The sequence below is a fragment of the Mobula birostris genome, chromosome 6, assembly GCF_030028105.1.
Source record: "Mobula birostris isolate sMobBir1 chromosome 6, sMobBir1.hap1, whole genome shotgun sequence".
NCBI classification, from domain to species: domain Eukaryota; kingdom Metazoa; phylum Chordata; class Chondrichthyes; order Myliobatiformes; family Myliobatidae; genus Mobula; species Mobula birostris.
The window spans coordinates 30,786,727-30,805,973 of NC_092375.1; the positions used below are offsets into that span (position 1 = coordinate 30,786,727).

Sequence of the window (19,247 nt, forward strand, 5' to 3'; positions counted from 1 at the left end):
GAGAGAGATAACGAGAGCGAGAGAGACACACATAATTCAGTATGTTGGCGTCTGCCACAGACAGTTTGCTTTGAACCTGAACTGTTCATTAACAATCCTGCTGAGAGAATAGGAAGTGTGAAGTTTGATGGACAGGTGATACCCCATCAGAGGGATAAAAATAGCAGGTTTGCTAAGGCACAGGACACACGCCACGAGACCCTGGAAAGAGCATTGTGCCCCACAAGTTGGTGAGAGTTTGGAGGACCGATTCGCGGGAATCGGTCAGAGCTCACAGGGTATAAAGGCATGACCGGTGGGGACCTGTTGTGTGTCCGCCCTTGCCAGGGTGCCGGGTTCACCACGGAAGAATGGTCACATCCGGAACGGAGGGGTCACAGTCGGTGACCACAGCGGGATCAGAAGCCATCGAAAGGTCTGCCTGCAACCTCAATTGTATCTCTCACTCTCTCTCTCTCTCCAACGGTACAACAACAGCGATTACTTCAAACTACACTAGACTGAACTGAACTCTGCTTCACCTTAAGACTGATCATTTTACCCCTAGACTGCGATAGCTTGGTTGATTCCTATTAACCTATTTCTGTGTATATGTGTACACTATCGTTGCTAACCTGTTACATTTATATCCTTGCGGTTAGTGTACTGTATTACTTATCTTTGTTAATAAAACTTTCTTAGTTTCTAGTAATCACAGACTTCAACGAATGTTCCATTTCTGCTGGTTTGACAACCCAGTTATGGGGTACGTAACTATATATATATCTTAAATAGTTAAATTCAATAAGTAGTGCAAGAAGATAGAAATAAAAAAGTAGTGAGGTAGTGTTCATGGGCTCAATGTCCATTCAGAGATCGGATGGCAGAGGGGAAGAAACTGTTTCTTCTCTACTCCCTGTAAACTCAACAATGTGTGGCTATCTCTGCTCTACAAGTTTGCAGTTGTAGCACTGCAATGGGCTGCATCTCAAATAATGTTGAGCTGGAGTACAGGAGATAGAAACCTTTGAACAATGGTTTCATGTCAATAACCTTTCCCTCAATGTCAACAGGTTCTTTAAGGTTTTTATAGCTGGGGGTGGTAATGGGGACAAGCTCCTGTTACCTATTAAATGCTCCCAATAATGTGTGCCTCAAATAGCCTCTGACAACCAAGTCCAGCTCCTGACCTTCACATGTGGCTTAGCTACTAAGCCCGGCAAAACTGTTTCTATTGCCAGGAGAAGGGGGAAAGGCGGGTTACTGGTGCCTTAAAACCAGTCGCTTCAGGCAGATGGGGCTCATCAGCCATGGTTGGCAGCTCATCTAGGAGAAGGAAAACTCTAATCTCAAACCTCCGCTGCCTTGCAGCTATACCCACTCATAGGGAAGGCTTCGGGAGTAAACCCCGAGAGAAGAATCCAGAGTTGGAGACCCTAAGGCAGCTCTATGCTGAATGGCAACTCCTGCAGTGCTTCTAGTACCAAACTGTATTGGTCTCTGCCATTCCTTTGGGTTCGTCAGATGCGTGGAGAGGGGCAGCTTGCTATATGGGCAAAAGCTTGTTCTCAATGTTATACTGCCCAGGCTTGTGTACCTGGATAGTTAGGAGGCAATATCCATGGTCAACTCTGATTGACAGAGGCACTCACAATGTCAACAAAACAAAAGAGCTGGTCATTGACTTCAGAAAGGTGAGGGAGTGGATTCATGTGATCCCATGAATAATGACGTCGAGGTTTAAAGAGATAAGAGCTTCAAGTTCCTAAGTGTGAACATTACCAATAGCAAGCTCTGCTCCAACCACCTTGATGACAAGAAAGCTCATCAACGCCTCGTCTTCCTCAGGAGGATAAGGAAATTCAGCATGACTCATGCACAAATACCTATTTTTATTGAAGCACCACAGAAAGCATTCTGTCTGAATACATAATTGTTTGGTATGGCGACTACTTTACACGAGACCACAAGAAATTGCAGAAAGTTGTGGACACAGCTCAGCTCATAACAGGTACCAGCCTTCCCTCTATGGACTCTGCCTATACTTCTCACTGCCTCAGTTAGGCAGTTAGCAGAATGAAAGACCACACCCACTATGTGTATTTTCCCTTCTCCCCACTCCCATCGAGCAGAAGATCCAAAAACCCGAAAGCACTATCACTGGTGTCGAGGACAGCTTCTGCCCCACTGTTACTTGACTCTTAAATGGGCCCATTGTAAAATAAAATGGACTCTTGGCTTTACAGACTACCTCTTTATGATCTTGTGCTTTGTCATTTACCTGCACTGTATTCTTTCCGTAGCTTTTACACTTTATTCTGCATTGTTATTGTTTTACCTTTTTCTAGCTCAATGTACTGTTCAATGAGAAACAATATGCAAGACAAGCTTTTCACTGTATCTTGGTGCCTGTGACAATAGTTAACCAATACCAATGTCAATGATTATTTCTTCATTTACACATTTTCCAGATCTTCCAAAAATGTACTCAAGCGAATATTCTTGAAACACACACACAAAAATGCTGGTGAACGCAGCAGACCAGGCAGCACCTATAGGAAAAGGTACAGTCGATGTTTCGGGCCGAGACCCTTTGTCAGGACTAACTGAAAGAAAGAGTACCTCTTCCTATAGGTGCTGCCTGGCCTGCTGTGTTCACCAGCATTTTTTGTGTGTGTTGCTTGAATTTCCAGCATCTGCAGATTTCCTCGTGTTTGCAAGAATATTCTTGATATTATTTTGCCTCATTCTATACAAGGTAAAAACATACTTTTAAAATATTCTCTTGAACACGTTTCAAAAATGCCTCCTTCTCTTTTCTCCTTACTTTAACTTGATTCCTGTTACTATTAGAGTAAATGAATTCCCTTATGTCACTCCTTCATGCCTCTTGCAGATGTGCCCATAAATTTGATCTTATTTCCTTATTCCTCTCTTTCTATTTCTCTGTTTCTAGAGAGAAAGAGATAGATAGATGGATAGAGAGACAGAAAGAGAGAGGCAGACAAACAAACAGAACAGAGAGAGAGAGAGGCAGACAGACAAACTGATGGAACAGAGAGAGAGAGGTGAATTCTGTTGTATAAATAATCATATGGATTAATATGATAAATATACAGCCTCACCACTGGTGGTTTGTTATGTGTACCTGTGCTGAAATGCAATGACTGCTCTTGATAAACTGAGGTCAGATCATTAATATAATTTCGATGCACTTCATGTGCGACACTAATGATACCGAGGGAACAACAAAGCTGTAATATTGAGCCCCAGCAGTCAATAGAAGTATTAGATCACGACTGAGTACTGTTGCCAAATAATCTTCTGGCGCTGGCAAGGTGAATAGGAGCGGGTGGACAGGAGGGAACATGAGGCATGTGACATAGTGGGGAAAGGCAAGACTGTAAGGTAGGCTCAGAACAATGGTGATGAGGGGTTTATTTTATGATGCACCTGCCTTTCAAACCAGCATGCGGATGAAGCACTCTTTAGGCACTCAAATCCCCTAATTCAAATTACCATAACACTCTGATTTTTTTCCCACACTTCAAAGAGGGTGTTTAATTGTTCTTTCACACAATGCACAATAATCTGAAGGGGACTAATCAATGAATCTCTGTCACCCTAGTTGCTCGTGATACTCTGGTTTACACATTAAATCACTACAATGTCTTATTTTAACATTAAATAAATTTAACATATGGCCATCTGGTGAATGATAAGTGATTCTGCAGCTTTTTACACTAATTTATAGTTTAACCTTGAATAAAGCAGACACAACTAAATTCCTGTAAATGTGCCAAAAGACAGGAAATTTAATGCATTTAATTTACTCTCCATGCATTAATTGAATTAAACTGTTCCTTGCTTAATATTGGTCATAATTGATATACTGGGTGCAACGTATGAACTCAATTTCAAGGACTGTACAGCTCATATTCACAGTATTAATAATTATTACACCTTATTTTTTCTCAGCTCAAACTGGTAAAAATGTTGACATAGCCAAGCACACTCATTTCTCAATTGCTAGGAACTTTCAGGCTGTTATTGTGTGGCTTAGTTTATGTGGTTTTCTGGAGATTTACATAAATATTGCTGTGTAGGCTTAATTGTTTAATGCTTTTGTGTAGTGACTTTGGGATGATACCAGTTGGGAAAATGTATACCCTGTTCATGTTTCATAGTCTTTCAAATTCCTCTTCGAATTAGCATATTTCTGGTGTTTTTCACTATTTGATTTTTTTATGTTATGTGTGTTTGGAATGGTTATATCTATTAAGTATGTTGTTCTTGCTTGATTATCCTGTAATATTACATCTGGTCAGTTATTAGGGATTGTCTTATCTGTAATCATGGATTGGTCATTATATAATTTGTAGGACTCTGACTCTAACTGGATCAGGCTTGCATTTATGGTAACCCATGGTGTCTTTTATGAGTTTCTATTTCAAAGCAAAATTTTGGTGAATGATCAAGCAAAACACATCAAAGTTGCTGGTGAACGCAGCAGGCCAGGCGGCATCTCTAGGAAGAGGAACAGTCGACGTTTCGGGCCGAGACCCTTCGTCAGCTTGCTCTTCTTTCAGTTAATCCTGACGAAGGGTCTCGGCCTGAAACGTCAACTGTACCTCTTCCTACAGATGCTGCCTGGCTCACCAGCAACTTTGATGTGTGTTGCTAGAATTTCCAGCATCTGCAGGATTCCTCGTGTTTGCGTTTTGGTGAATGATGTTTGCTACTTGATTGTGCCTGTGTAAGTAATCAAATTGAGTTAAACTGCTGCAGGATCCTGTAAAGTGCTGAATTGTTTCTGGTATCCCTTGACATTTTCTGCACCTACCATCTTGAATTTGTAGGTCTTTTATTATGTACTTTTGATCATTTTTGGTGTTAATTGGTCCCGTATTGCCACAAAGAACCCCTCTGATTCTGGGAAGAGGTCTCCTACTTCGAGCCAGGCGTTTGACACTTCCTTGTCAACATCTATTCTGCTCAGATTGTGGGGATATCTTCCAAGAAGGGATTATTATTATTATTATTATTATTATTATTTGAATAGTTTTATTTTTGCACATTGGTTGTTTTGTTAGTCTTTCCTTGGAGTTTTCCATTGATTCTATTATATTTCTTTGTTCTACTGTGAATGCCCACAAGAAAATGAGTCTCAGGGCTGTGCATGGTGACATAAATGTAGTTTGATAATAAATTTACTTTGAACTTTTGAATAATTAAGTATATTTGAGGGGGAGTACAATTGTGTAGCAGGTAACACAATGCTTTAAAGTAGCACCAATCACTGTTCAGGGTTCAATTCCCACAGCTGTCTGCAAGAGTTTTGTACATATTCCCTGTGACCATGTGAGTTTCCTTTGGGTGCTCTTGTTTCCTTCCACATTGCAGAGTGTTAGAGTTAGGGTTAATACATTGTGGGCATACTACAGTGATGCTGGAAGCGTGGCAAAACTTGTTGGCTGCCCTCAATACACCTTGGACCATGTTGGTCATTGATGCAAAAATAAGCATTTCACTGTATGAATTTTCGATGTACGTGTGATAAATAAAGCTAATCCAATCTGTCCATGATTAATTAATGATTAATTGATTTATGATTCAACCCTTAAATTTCCAGGTGTTGGCATCAGGGAAGTGTTATTATGAGGATGGTAGAATTGTTCATTAGATAGGGCAACTCAGACCTTTCTCCACCAATTAAACATGGAATGCCTGTAGATATACTACGGCAAGTGAAGGCAATTTCAAATTTTATTGCTTCGTTTCATGAACAAAATTGACTACAGCAGAATTTAGTATCTTTTTCTGCCTGCTGTGTTGATGCTGTAGAGAAGATAAATCTTGAAAGGTCCATCCATTTGCCCAGGACAGTGTCCACTTGCAATATTCAAATGCCCTAGCACACACATGCAGAGTTTTACTGCATTCCATGCCCACAGTAACATTTCCAGTTTACGTATGTGTTATGTACCCCTGGGGTTCTTTTTTGCTGTGGACTGTCATTTTACAGCACAAGAAAGAACTGGGACTAACTTTTGGATTTCTGCTGAGAGCGAGAGGGGCAGAGTCTGTCTTTCAGCTCGTGTTTACACTTTTACAAGGACACTGACTACTGCTGTCAGCTTTAGGGTTGCCAAGGAAAAAGAGAGAGTTGTTCAATACAGACACCTTGTTAAAAAGAGAGAGAAAGAAATAGAGAGAGAGAGAGAGAGGGGCGAAGACTGCTCACAGTTTGTTTATACTTTCTGCAAGGACACTGGCAGCTTCCAAGTTCTTACAGAGAGAGAAGGGAGGAGCTGCTTGAGGGACAGCTGGTATTCAGCATGGTGGGATAGCTGATAGACCTACAGACACATGGTTTTGGACACTGAATGAGCTTTGTTGTGCCCACAGAAAAGTGAGTTTTGGGCAGATCCATCAGTGGCTCTCACAGTGTGAAAAGGGTGTGACCAGTGGGGAGTTTTGGTGTGTCCAACCCTCGCCTAGGTTGATAATTCCACCACAGAAGAATGGTCCCCTTTGTTGTGGTCACAGTCGGTGACTTCTAAAAGAATTCGGAGGACAATGGGAAGATCGACGGCGTCAGCTCACCTGAAGTCTCAAATCTCTCCCTCTCTCTCCATCACTACTCAACTCAATACCACGAACTGAACTGAACTTTACTCATCATCGTAAGACTATCTATTTACCCCTAGACTTGAAGCAGCTTAGTTTTCATATATATCCACATTTACTTATATATAATCATTGCTAACCTGTTTGATTTATCTGCATTTATGTTACTGTATTATGTTATATGTTGCGTAGTTACTAATAAATACCATTAGTTAATAGCAATACTGGACTCCAAAGTGTTTTCCATTTCTGCCAGATCGTTAACCCGTCATCGGGTACATGACATATGTATAGTAACAAAATTGTGTGTATTTGGAAGGTTCCAATTATCATCAGTACCACTAAAAGATTGTTGTAAAGGGATAACAAAGAAAATGCTGGGGGAACTTAAGTCACACAGTTTCATTTTCCTCCATAGATGGTGTCTGACTTGCTGAACTCCTCCAGCAGACTACTGCTATTCCAGATTCTAACATCTGCAGTTTCTGATATGAAGGGCTTTTTTTTTTGTATGTCCTGTTTAATTTCAATTGAATTAATGTTAAATGGATCAAAATATCTAATCTTTAATATTACCTGTGACCAGTTCATGAACATGCACAATAAACTTCCATCCTAAAATATATAATCAAAATTCATTCTTGGCTTGTAGCAATATCAAATTTCTCCAAGCAGATTTATTTTTCATTTATTAGAGATAATTACAAAGGATAATACCATCTGCAGCCACAAGATTGTGACAGTGCAGCCATATTAAACACTAGCTTCTCCCCTGCATTAATCACTGTGATGATTCAATTCCATTGCACCTTTTGCAAGAAGTGAAAAAGACAAACTGGTTGTAGACCTGCAGTTAAAGATACATCAGTTATTTATCTTGAAATATTGGAAACATCACAGTATTTAGATTGACAGCACAACATAAACTGCTACCCAATAGATAAACTTTGATCCTGAAAATCTTGGTAAACTCTACATTGAATCATTCAAACATTTAGTAAGACATTTTCAAACATTTGATATGGTTAAAAATTCCCTTTCACTTGTCAAAACATTATTGTGGTTATGCTGCATTCACACACCTGTCTGTATCCACCTGTTGATTTTGCAAGCCTTTGGCATCGATTTAAAGGAAACAGCTTCAGAAGAGGACAGTTTCAGATAGTTACATTTGCTATTGATTTGCTGTCACAGATTTCATCTATAAATTAAAGAGAAATCTTTGCAATAAGCTGCCTGCAGATTTTGACAGCCACCGGCTACAGAATGGTTACTGCTATCAGCTGCTGGTGTTCACTGATCAATGTGGGCAACCCACATACAAAAGAAAATCTAAAGGAGTATTCCATTTATTTTATTATTCATTTTCAGGTTGACAGCATTATTGGAAATGTCAGAATTAATTTCCTATCTCAAACTGTCCTTTGGAAAGAGGAGGTGACTACATTCAGTGGCCACTTTTTCAGGTACACCTGTATATCTTGTTAATGTAAATATCTAATCAGCCATTCATGTGGCAGCAACTCAAGTGAGCTGTTATTTTTGTAACTTCAAAACAATAAATTAATTCAACGGAAGTCACAAGTGTCCGAAATGCAGGTGTAACATTGTCTTTACTTTAAGCAAGGTGTGCACGCCACATGGTAGTGTGATGATGTATGCAATCAACATATTTTTACATATAACGCATAATTATCTAAACAAACAAGAAAGTTCAATCAACATATATATATATATACAACTCAAATATGACAGAAATATTAAATACTCAACACTCCTCCCTGCTTAGCTTTAAACTCCAACTTACTAGAGAACGTATTGCAACTATATACACAGCATATTATATAATATAACTACTATATACAGAGATCCGCAGCATAGTAAATTTTTAAATTGTCCCATTCAGGCCTAAATATTTAATTGCTGTGGAAGATTTGTTGCTCTTGTGGGTTAACATCTTTCCTGACAAGAGGGATCACTCTGCTAGGCAGGTGAGAATCACGGCTGTGAACCAATCTCAGGTTCTGTGGCCTTCCCTGTAGTGGTTATAGCAGTTGTCTGTAAAACTGCAGCAAGTGTTTCTGACAGCTCTGGACACCTTTCTTCTCCTTTCCTCTCTCTGGATCTCTTTCCTTTTTTTCTCATGTTGCCTCTCTCTTTCACACCATTCTCTTTCTCATTCACATTCTTTCTCTCCATCTTTTTCCTCATTTTTCTTCTTCTAGTTTGTGCATCTTTATCTTGGAAAGGTGCATTTAGTTTACTGGAGAATCCTCTTTTTAATCTTTCTATTGCTTCCTTCATGATATAATTTCTCCTCTTGTTTTCCTCATCCACAATATCATCTGAGAAATCCTTGGTTTTCATATCTCCATTAACTCCTCATCCAACTGGGCTTTGGTCATTGGATCTACTTTTACAAGCAGCTTTTTGTCTTCCTCTTGAAGTCATGCAATAGCCTTAATATACACACAGAGTAAATCCTGCTTCTTTATTTTCAACTTTCCTGAAGCTCCTTGAACTCTCTTCCAGCTTAAAACCAAGACACATTTTACAAATAACATGTCAGAAGCTTCCTCAGATATGTTGCCTACAAAAACTGTTGTAGTGCTTTCATCACTTTCACGCTTCCTCTGAGCAACATGGTCGTTTTTTGGTCCAATGTGCTTTCCAATCAAAGGCACAGAGGTTGGCACCAACACCAGCTGCTTCTCTGTCGGGCAACAGTTCAGGGTATTTGGCATGGGGACAGTTGTGGCATCATCCAGCACCTTTCTTAATATGCTTTTGTATGGCTTCATTGCGGAGGATGTGGCAAGCAAATGGTGGATGGATCTCCAATAAAGTTGTAGTTGTCTTAGCGAAACATACCCCCACAATGCTGGCCCTTCTGTTTTTACCACATTCAAACTCAATGTGGCTTGCTGGTTGTTGTATTTCAGTTATAAAATATGCTTTCCAATCAGAGGCACAGAGTAGATGTTATTTCCATAGGAGTTATTTCTTCTGCATACCTATCCCACGTAGCAAAGTTCTTCCAGGAGAACGCCTTTGACCACAAGGCCATCAGGCAGTGGTCGGCACGAAGTGTCCTGCAGGCACTGCAGGAGAAGGACGTGATGGACACAGTGGGGTGGTTCCCTGAGCAGACTGTCCAGTTCATCTGGCAAAATGCCTCATCGCCAGATCTCACCAACAGGCACCAAGACCTCGCCTGGCTGGCGGTGAGAGGGGCCCTCCCAGTCAGAGCCCTCCTGTACGCCCGGAACGTCGTCTCCGCACCCCACTGCCCACGGGAGGACTGCAGTGAGGAGGAGTCTGTGACCCACCTCTTTGCACACTGCCAGTTCGCAAAGAGGGTGTGGAGGAGGATGGACGGGCTAGTGTCACGTTTCATCCCCAGCAGCTGCGTGACAGAGGACTCTCTGATCTACGGGCTGTTCCCGGGGACGCACACGGAGACCAACATCCGGTGCTGCTGGCAGATCATCAACTCGGTGAAAGACGCTCTTTGGTCAGCCCGAAACTTGGTGATCTACCAGCACATGGAGATGTCCGTGGGAGAATGCTGCCGACTGGCACACTCTCGGCTGCAGGAGTACGTGCTGAGGGACGCACTGAAACTTGGTGCAGCCACCGCAAGGGTCCGGTGGGGAAGGACCACAGTATAGGTTTCTCCACCCGTGGGAATGGGAGGGGTCGGTGGGCGGGGAGTATACCCCTCAACAATGAGATGCTAAGCTGAACTACTGGAGTGCCACGTGGGTGGCTATAAACACGGGTATTTTACTGAGTATAATGGAAACGTATGTAAAGGATGAAAAGTTATTGAATGGTTTACTGTATATATTTATTTTTGAATAAAGTATATTTTGAAATAAAAATTTCTTCTGCAGTACAAGTTCTTATTTGGATATCTATTTGCTTCGGTTCAATATCTGTGAAATGCCATTCAAACCCTTTTTGTGGAATGACTGAAATTTCCAAATGTGTCCAATTTAATTTTAATTAATTTGCTGATCACTTCTTGTATAAGCCATATTACTTGCCAATTGTTAATTTTCACACGGTAAATCTCAAGGCTACACAATCCTCTGTCACTCTCATCATTATCAGAATTTTCATCAATAGCATGCAGATTAGTGCTCTTCTTGAAACTCCAATTTGAACTTTTATCTTTTTCTTTTCTCTGTGCAGTTAATTTATTTTTCTCTGCTCAACATGCTCATTGTACCTTTCTACTTTGTTGCATTTTTTGCAAGTTTCGCCACTAAATCTGCACTGGTCTGATGTATGTGAACCCCTGCCATAATGGTAACACAGTTTGTTTGGCCAAACAGGTTTCTGTTTAGATGTTGCATCTTTGTTCACACTCACTTTCATTCCTGACTCCAACTCTCTGCATCTCTGTCTCCAGTTTCCACTGAAATAACGATTTCCACTGCTCTTTTAAATGTAAGCTGTGCTTTAGTTAAGAGCCATTTTTAAATGCTTTCTAGTAAGATTCCACAAATTAAGCGATCTCCTAGTGTATCAGTAAGCCCATTACCAATCTGACAATGGTCAGACAATCTCTTCAATTCAGCCACATACGCTGAAGTGGACTTCCCTTCCTTTTGATTCTGCTTATGAAGCCCACTGTATGAGGAACGTCTGGCAGCTCTTGGGCTGTATTCCCTCGACTTCAGGAGAATGAGGGGGGATCTCATAGAAATATTCCAAATGTTAAAAGGCCTGGACAGATTAGATATGGCAAAGTTATTTCCCATGGTAAGGGAGTCCAGGACAAGAGAGCATGACTTCAGGATTGAAGGTCATCCATTTAGAACAGAGATGCGGAGAAATTACTTTAGTCAGAGGGTGGTAAATCTGTGGAATTTGTTGCTACGAGCGGCTGTGGAGGCCAAGTTTTTGGGTGCATTTAAGGCAGAGATGGATATGTTCTTGATCAGCCAGGGCGTCAATGGGTATGGGGAGAAGGCAGGGGAGTGGGGGTGACTGGAAGAATTGGATCAGCCTATGATTGAATGGTGGAGCAGAGTCAATGGGCTGAATGGCCTACTTCTGCTCCTATATCTTATGGCCTTATGGTCTTAAAGCATTCTAAATGTTCTTGCATCATTTCTGCTATATTTAGCAAACCTCATTTCTGATGGTTTGTCTGGAGCAGTCAAAATCTGAAGCATACTGTATGCCTTTAAACCTCATACACTTAGCAAAGTTGGTACCATTTTTCACTGGCTATTTTATTTGCTTCAAAATACTGCACAATATGCTCAGGATATAAAATCCAATTACCAGTTGTGAATCAATCATTTTTATCTTTCTGATGTAACCGGCCATTTCTGCTTTTTTAAGGATTATTATCAGTCAGTACACTTTATGAATTGTGAATGCTTCTGTTGAGAGCCTTTTTTTCAAACTCAATCGTGTCTTCCCTTCCAAAGCACACATGCTGCTCTGTTTTGATGTCGCGTTTTGTCTTATTTCGAATGTCTCGCTGCACTTTACAGGCCAGTAGTCATGTCGGGTTCATTTTAAAAAAGCTTGTCACCAATGTTATGTTTTATAATTTCAAAACATAAACTAATTCAAAGGAGACACAGGAGTCTGAAATGCAGGTGAAACTTCTTTACTTTAAACAAGGCGTGCATGCATCACATGGTAGTGTGATGACATATACAATTCATGTATTTTTATATATAACCTGTAATTAATTAACTAAACTTGTTTAACAAACAAGAATACTTAATCAATCAACCAACACATTCCATATTATTCGAACAAGATTATTCAAATGTTACTGAAATATTAAATACACAACATAAGGGCTGAAGCAGATTAAAAAGATAAAGGGGCCAAAGCCAAGGGCAGAGGAGGAACTAGTGTTCACCTCACTCCTCTGAAGGCTTTACTCACCTCAGGATTGAACTGACTCTGCCGCTGCAGCCTGCAGCCATCAGAACGCACTTCAGCACTGAGCCTGGCTCCACAGCTGTGGCTTGTGGCCATCTTGGAATGCTGCAGCGCTAAACTGGCTCGTGACCGTGGACTTACTTTCAGGGACTATGTGGTTCATGTTCTGTAGATTGTTTGTTTGCTTCTTTTATGGTTTACACGATCTGTTCTTTCTTTTTCACACATTAAATACATGCCTATCTTCATGGTGAGAGGTTTTTCATAAATTCTATCATATTTCTTTGTTCTATGGCCAACTACAAGATGAATTTCAAGGTTGTATATGGTATACATATTTTGATAACAAATTTACTTTGAACTTTAAATAGTGTGCCCATTGACCACATATTGAATATCTCGGCCTCTACAGCTCCTTGAGAAAGAACTCCAAACCTTTGAAATTCTTGAACTGCTGTAGATAATTCCAGAGTTCTGCCAGGTATGCAATTCCAGGATTCTGATCTGACAGTAATGAAGGGATGATGTTATACTTCCAAGCCGGAACGGTTCATGATTGAGAAGGGAAGTTCAACATCTTGGTGCCCTGATGTGTTAGCTACCTTTGTCCTTGTTGGTGATAGAGGGTGGTGGATCAGAGGACAGTGGCAAGATTTAGAGGATTCACAAGGTGAGTCATTCAAGGTGAAACATCAACCTTACCTGCTCTTGCTGCTACAGAAGTTCCATTTTGAAAATGTACCCACATTTTGAGTCCATGGATTGAGGGAACTGACCTAACAGCCCCTGCATCTCAGATAAATTATTTTTCATGTTTGAGAAGATTCATTCCATACACTGTTGATGTATAATTTAACAAGCAATATATACTTCCACCTTGATTTTAAAATGGGGTGATTAGTGGTTAGCACAACACTTTAAAGTTCCAGTGACCTGGGTTCAGTTCCCACTGCTGTCTGTAAGGAGTTTGAACGTTCACCCTGTGATCACGTGGGTTTCCTCCAGGTGCACCAGTTTCCTCCCACATTCCGAAGACGTACCGGTTGGTAGGTTAACTGGTTATTGTAAATTGTCCCGTGACTAGGCTAGGGCAGTGAGACCTGAACAGCCTACTCCAGGCGGTATCCCAAAATAAATAAATAACTAAATAAACTTGCACAGGAAGTGACCGGAATTGATTCAATAAGGGACCTGTACCACGTTAAATCCTGGGTCTAATTTATCAGCAGGAAACTAAGTAATTACTCAGTGCTTGTGGCAATGATGAGTAGAACAGCGGGCAAGCACCAGATCGCTTCAAAAATTTGCTTTACTCAAGAAACCCAAGAAAACAATCTTCAGCAATTGAATGAGGCAGTTAGAGGAGGAGGATGCAAATAGAAATGGAGACCCAAGCAAAAATGATTTCCTTGACCTACAGGGAAATGGGAGAAAAATATCAAATTAGTGTTCTTCTGGTGCAAGTTCTACTTTCCATTAAATTTACTGAATGACTCCAACACTGCATGCTTTTCATACAGTTCTTTGTTAAGCACAGCTTTAAGTTTGAATCACGTTACATCCCAATCTTTAAACTTTAAGAGGCCACAGTAAGAAAGAGCCAAGAATCTCATCTGCAACTGCAATAACCTTGGTCCTTTTAGAATAAAGATGATGAGGAGTAGCTTCTCCCAGAGTGCTCTGAACCTTTGGCGTTACTTGACCTCAGTAACTGGGGAGAAGTCATATTTGAGCTGAAAGCAGATCTTTGGTCTCTAGGGAGAATAGGAAGGTAGGTAGAGCAGTCATAGTTATACTGAATGACACAGCAGGATTGAGCTACCATATGGCTTTTCCCTTTTCCTATTTGTTATGTAATTGTGTTTTTGAGTATATTTTCTCTATCTTCTCTCTGCAGTTCCACATCTTCCCTTGTTCCTAACCCATCAATTATCTTCTCCATCCCTTAAAGTATTGACACCAACTTCAGCTCATTCAAACCTTTGCTCCCAAAGTCCCACTCACCGATCACCATGTTCCTCCTTAGATATAGAAACATAGAAAACCTACAACACAATACGGGTCCTTCAGCCCACAAAGCTGTGCCGAACATGTCCTTACCTTAGAAATTACCTAGGGTTACTCATAGCCCTCTATTTTTCTGAGCTCCATGTATCTGTCCAGGAGTCTCTTAAAAGACCCTATTGTACCTGCCTCCACCACCATCGCCGACAGCCCATTCCACGCACTCACCACTCTGTGTAAAAAAGTTTCCTCTGACATCTCCTCTGTACCTACTTCCAAGCACCTTAAGCCTGTGCCGTCTCATGCTACCTATTTCAGCCCTGGGAAAAAGCCTCCAACTATCCTCCATAATTAATGCCTGTCATCATCTTGTACACCTAGAGGTGCTAAGTCATTGTTGTTAAAACAAATAAATGGTATCTTAAAGTGTAAGATAAGTGCAACTTATCTTCAAATGTCATGTTAGATATCTTCTGCTTTTGCTATAGTTACAATCCCCAAAATTATATTAGCTGATAGAAGACAAAAGGAAAATGTACCAGTTGAAAAATAGCTCAGTTAGTACAATTAGGTTCAATCAGCTGGTGATTTGGCCACATCAGTAGGAAACGTACATTACCTTCACTTCCATTCAAACTTCTTCCGAATATTGAGTTCAATAGGATAGTACCTATTATCATCATCATCGTTATTATATTCCATGTCATATGATGTAGGCGATGATGGTCTCACGACCATGATTGTTCTTGGCAATTTTTTCTACAGAAATGGTTTGCCATTGCCTTCTTCTGGGCAGTGTCTTTACAAGACAGGTGACCACAGCTATCATCAGTACTCTTCAGAGTTTGTCTGCCTGGCATCAGCGGTCACATAACCAGGATTCTGATGTGCATCGGTTGCTCATACAACCATCCACCACCTGCCCCCCCCACCCCATGGCTTCACACGACCCTGACCAAGGGACTATAGGTATTACACTTTGCCCAAGGTTGACCTGCAGGCTAGTGGAGGGAAGGAGCACCTTACACCTCCTTTGGTAGAGACGTATCTCCACCCTGCTACTTCAATACCTATGCAGCTCTATATTTTGACACTAAGACAGCAGGAAGCGAAGATGGCGACGCAACACAGCGCATGCAGCTCTCCGGTGAAATATCGTATTTGTAAGTAGGATGCCGCGCACAATTCTGATTTGATGGAGACAGATGTGAGAAGCAGAGGAACATCTGCAGAAATTTCTTAAATGCCCAGTTCGTTGCCGTTGCTACTGTGTGATTGAGAATCTCCGGAGGGAAGGCCCCAAAATCCCTGGCTTTGCCTGCTGCTGGTGACCGAGGCTGGGGTCGAAGCGTTCAGCAGAGATGGTGCTCGGTACTCGGTGTCGGAGGGCTGATCGGAGCTCGAAGTTTTCGGACGACTCAGAGTTGGACTGTGGTCGGGCATGGCAGGGAGAGTTTTCTTCCTTCTCCTGTCTGCGTGAGATGTGGGACTTTCGAGAGACTTTGAACTTTTTTACTGTGCCCATGGCCTGTTCTACATCAAGTTATGGTATTGTTGCACTGTTGTAACTATATGTTATAATTATGTGGTTTTTGTTAGTTTTTCAGTCTTGGTCTGTCCTATGTTTCTGTGATATCACACCGGAGGAATATTGTATCATTTCTTAATGCATGCATTACTAAATGACAATAAAAGAAGACAGCGTGTCCTCATAATCTAATCGAATCTAATCTAATCTAATATAATGAGCCATATAAAGTCATCTCCATTATCAAAGTCAATTGGACACCATTTTCCAACACCATACATACAGTTAAATCTAATAAAGGATGTTCTTTTCTGAGTTGGAGCTGCAGTAGGGGAAAGAATAGTGAGGGCTCATAACTAGCAAATAGGGATGTGGATATTACTAATGTGGTAACATGGAATGGCAATCAAAAGTAGAGAAATGGAATGTGACAGCAATGGTATCCATGTTTCAGGAGCTTCACTGATTATGTTATAGCATGCACCCACTATAGTAATAGAAAACTGGATTTACTGTTAGACTGGGAGATAATAATTTTATTCTGTAATTAGAACCCACAATATTCTGTTACTTAATTAAAGTCTTCCTGTAGCCACTATTCTTTTATAAGTACACACACTTGAGTGTTCACCTGGACAACAGACTTGATTGGAAAATCAACACTAAGCCAGTTTACAAGAAAGGGATAAACAGACTCTATTTTCGAAAGAAGATGAGATCCTTCAATGAGTGCAGCAGGATGTTGGAGATCTTTTACCAGTCTGTAGTAGAAAGTGCAGTCTTCTTTGCTGATTTATGTTGGGGGAGCAGCATCGGTGTTGGTGCTGCTAAAAGACTAAATAAACTCATCAGAAAGGCTGGATCTGTCTTTGGCTACAACCCTGACTCTTTTGAGTTAGTGGTGGAGAGGAGGTCACTAAACAAACTGTTATCCATAATGGACAATCCGGCACATCCTCTCCATGACCTACTGAATAAGCAGCGGAGCACCCTTTCAAACAGACTCGTTCAGCTCTGCTGTCACAAGGATCGTTACAGAAAATCTTTCCTACCAAATGCAAAAAGCATATACAATAGTTCATCTCTGTGCGACGGGAGAACACACATCATAGTACAATAACTTCTGCTTTATTATTTTGTACATTATTATTGCACATTGGTAAACTATTATTGTGCATATTATTAATCTGTGTGGTACGTGGCCAAGTGGTTAGGGTGTTGGACTAGTGATCTGAAGGTCGTGGGTTTGAGCCTTGGCCGAGGCAGCATGTGTGTCCTTGAGCAAGGCACTTAACCACACAATGCTCCAGTCTACCCAGCTGTGAATGGGTGCCAGCAAAAGTGCTGGGGGTTAACCTTGTGATAGACTGGCATCCTATCTGGGGAGGGGGGGAAGCTCGTACTCTCAGTTGCTTTACGCCACGGAAACCGGCATAAGCACCGGCCCGATGGGCCACAAGGCTCACGACAGACTTTAATAATATTATTAATCGATACGTTATTATTAGTTAAGTCTGCACACAGCTATGTGTATTTTCAAATGTTGCTACTGTAACAAAATAATTTCCCACTCGGTATCATTAAAGTACTTATTATTATTATCAGCATGTAGTTTTACTGGTAATCTCATCAACTGAGAAAGTAAAAGCTCTACCAAGTTCATGCTCAGGTCGATCGGCTTTGGCAGGTCTCTTGGTGTGCACCGGTTTTTAATAAATGTCACATTATTTTGAACACCAGCTCTATGTGATCTTTCAGTTTGCTCCCGCAGGGTCTTACTCCAGAAGCTTTGCTACACTCACTTCCAGCAAAGGCTCTCTCACTGTTTTGAGTTCAACAAATGTTGAGCGAGTGAGGAATTTCAAGTTGCTGGGAGTCAAGATCTCTAAGGATCTAACCTGCTCCCAATATATTGTTGCTCAATAAAGAAAGCAAGACTGGGACTATGGTGCATTAGGAGTTTGAAGAGATTTAGTTTGTTACCTTAAACACTCAAAGCTTCTATAGATGTACCGTGGAGAGCATTCTGACAGGCTGCATCACTGTCTGGTATGGGGAGTGCTACTACACAAGATAGAAAGTTACAGAAAGTTGTAAAATTAGTCAGCTCCATCTTGGGTAATAGCCTCCATAGTATCCAAGACATCTTCAAGGAGCGGTGCCTCAGAAAGGTGACGCCCATTATTAAGGAGCCCCATCACCCAGGGCATGCTCTCTTCTCATTGCTACCATCAGGTAGGAGGCACAGAAGACTGAAGGCACACACTCAGCAATTCAGGAACAGCTTCTTCCCCTCTGCCATACAATTCCTAAATGGGCATTGATCCCTTGAACATTACCTCACTTTTTATATATATAATTTCTGCTTTTGCACTATTTTTAATCTATCTAATATACATATATATATATTTTTTTTACTGTAATTGATTTACTTTTTTTCTTTCTATATTATCATGTATTGCATTGTACTGCTGCTGCTAAGTTAACAAATTTCATAACACATAATAAACCTGATTCTGATTCTGTGAAGCTTCAGTACTTGCCACAATATATGGCCATTCAACTCTCTAAACAAAAGATTCAAGCTTTTTCCAAATATGTGCATCGTTAATAGAATAATTTTCTCACTGCTAAATTCTCCAGCACCCATAAATAAATGTTTCTGATTTTAGTTATTTGGAAATTATAGAAAAAAAAGTATTGTCTGTCCTTTAGGTTCATGAAAATGATACAGGGAATAAAAGGGTTAACAAATGAGGAGCATTTAATGACTCTGGGCCTGAGCTCACAAGAGTTTCGAAGAATTATTGAAATCTATTGAACGTTGAAAGGCCGAGTGTACTGAAACCAGTCGTAAACAATAGTTGTAAATTATATACAATAAACACTGATTTATTTTGCATTTTCCTACCCAAAGGTGCAATTTGCCTATTTGTAACTAATATCAGAATTAGAATCAGAATCAGGTTTAATATCACCGACATATGTTGTGAAAGTTGTTTTCATCAATATCCTAGTGGATGTGGGGAGCATGTTTCCTATAGTGGGGGTCTCTGACAAGAAGGCACATTCTCAGAATACAAGGGTGTCCTTTTAGAACAGAGATGAGGAGAGATTCTTTTAGCCAAAGGGGGAAATTCATGCCACAAATGGCTGTGGAGACCAAGTCATTGAGTATACTTAAAGTGGA

The 19,247-nt window shown here is 40.7% G+C and overlaps 1 protein-coding gene across 1 annotated transcript in view; it reads right to left on the minus strand.

Moving 5' to 3' along the window:
* Nucleotides 1–19,247, minus strand: part of LOC140199745 (5-hydroxytryptamine receptor 1F-like) — a 191,579-nt gene that overhangs the window by 13,790 nt on the left and 158,542 nt on the right. The gene's annotated exons all lie outside the window — the stretch shown is intronic.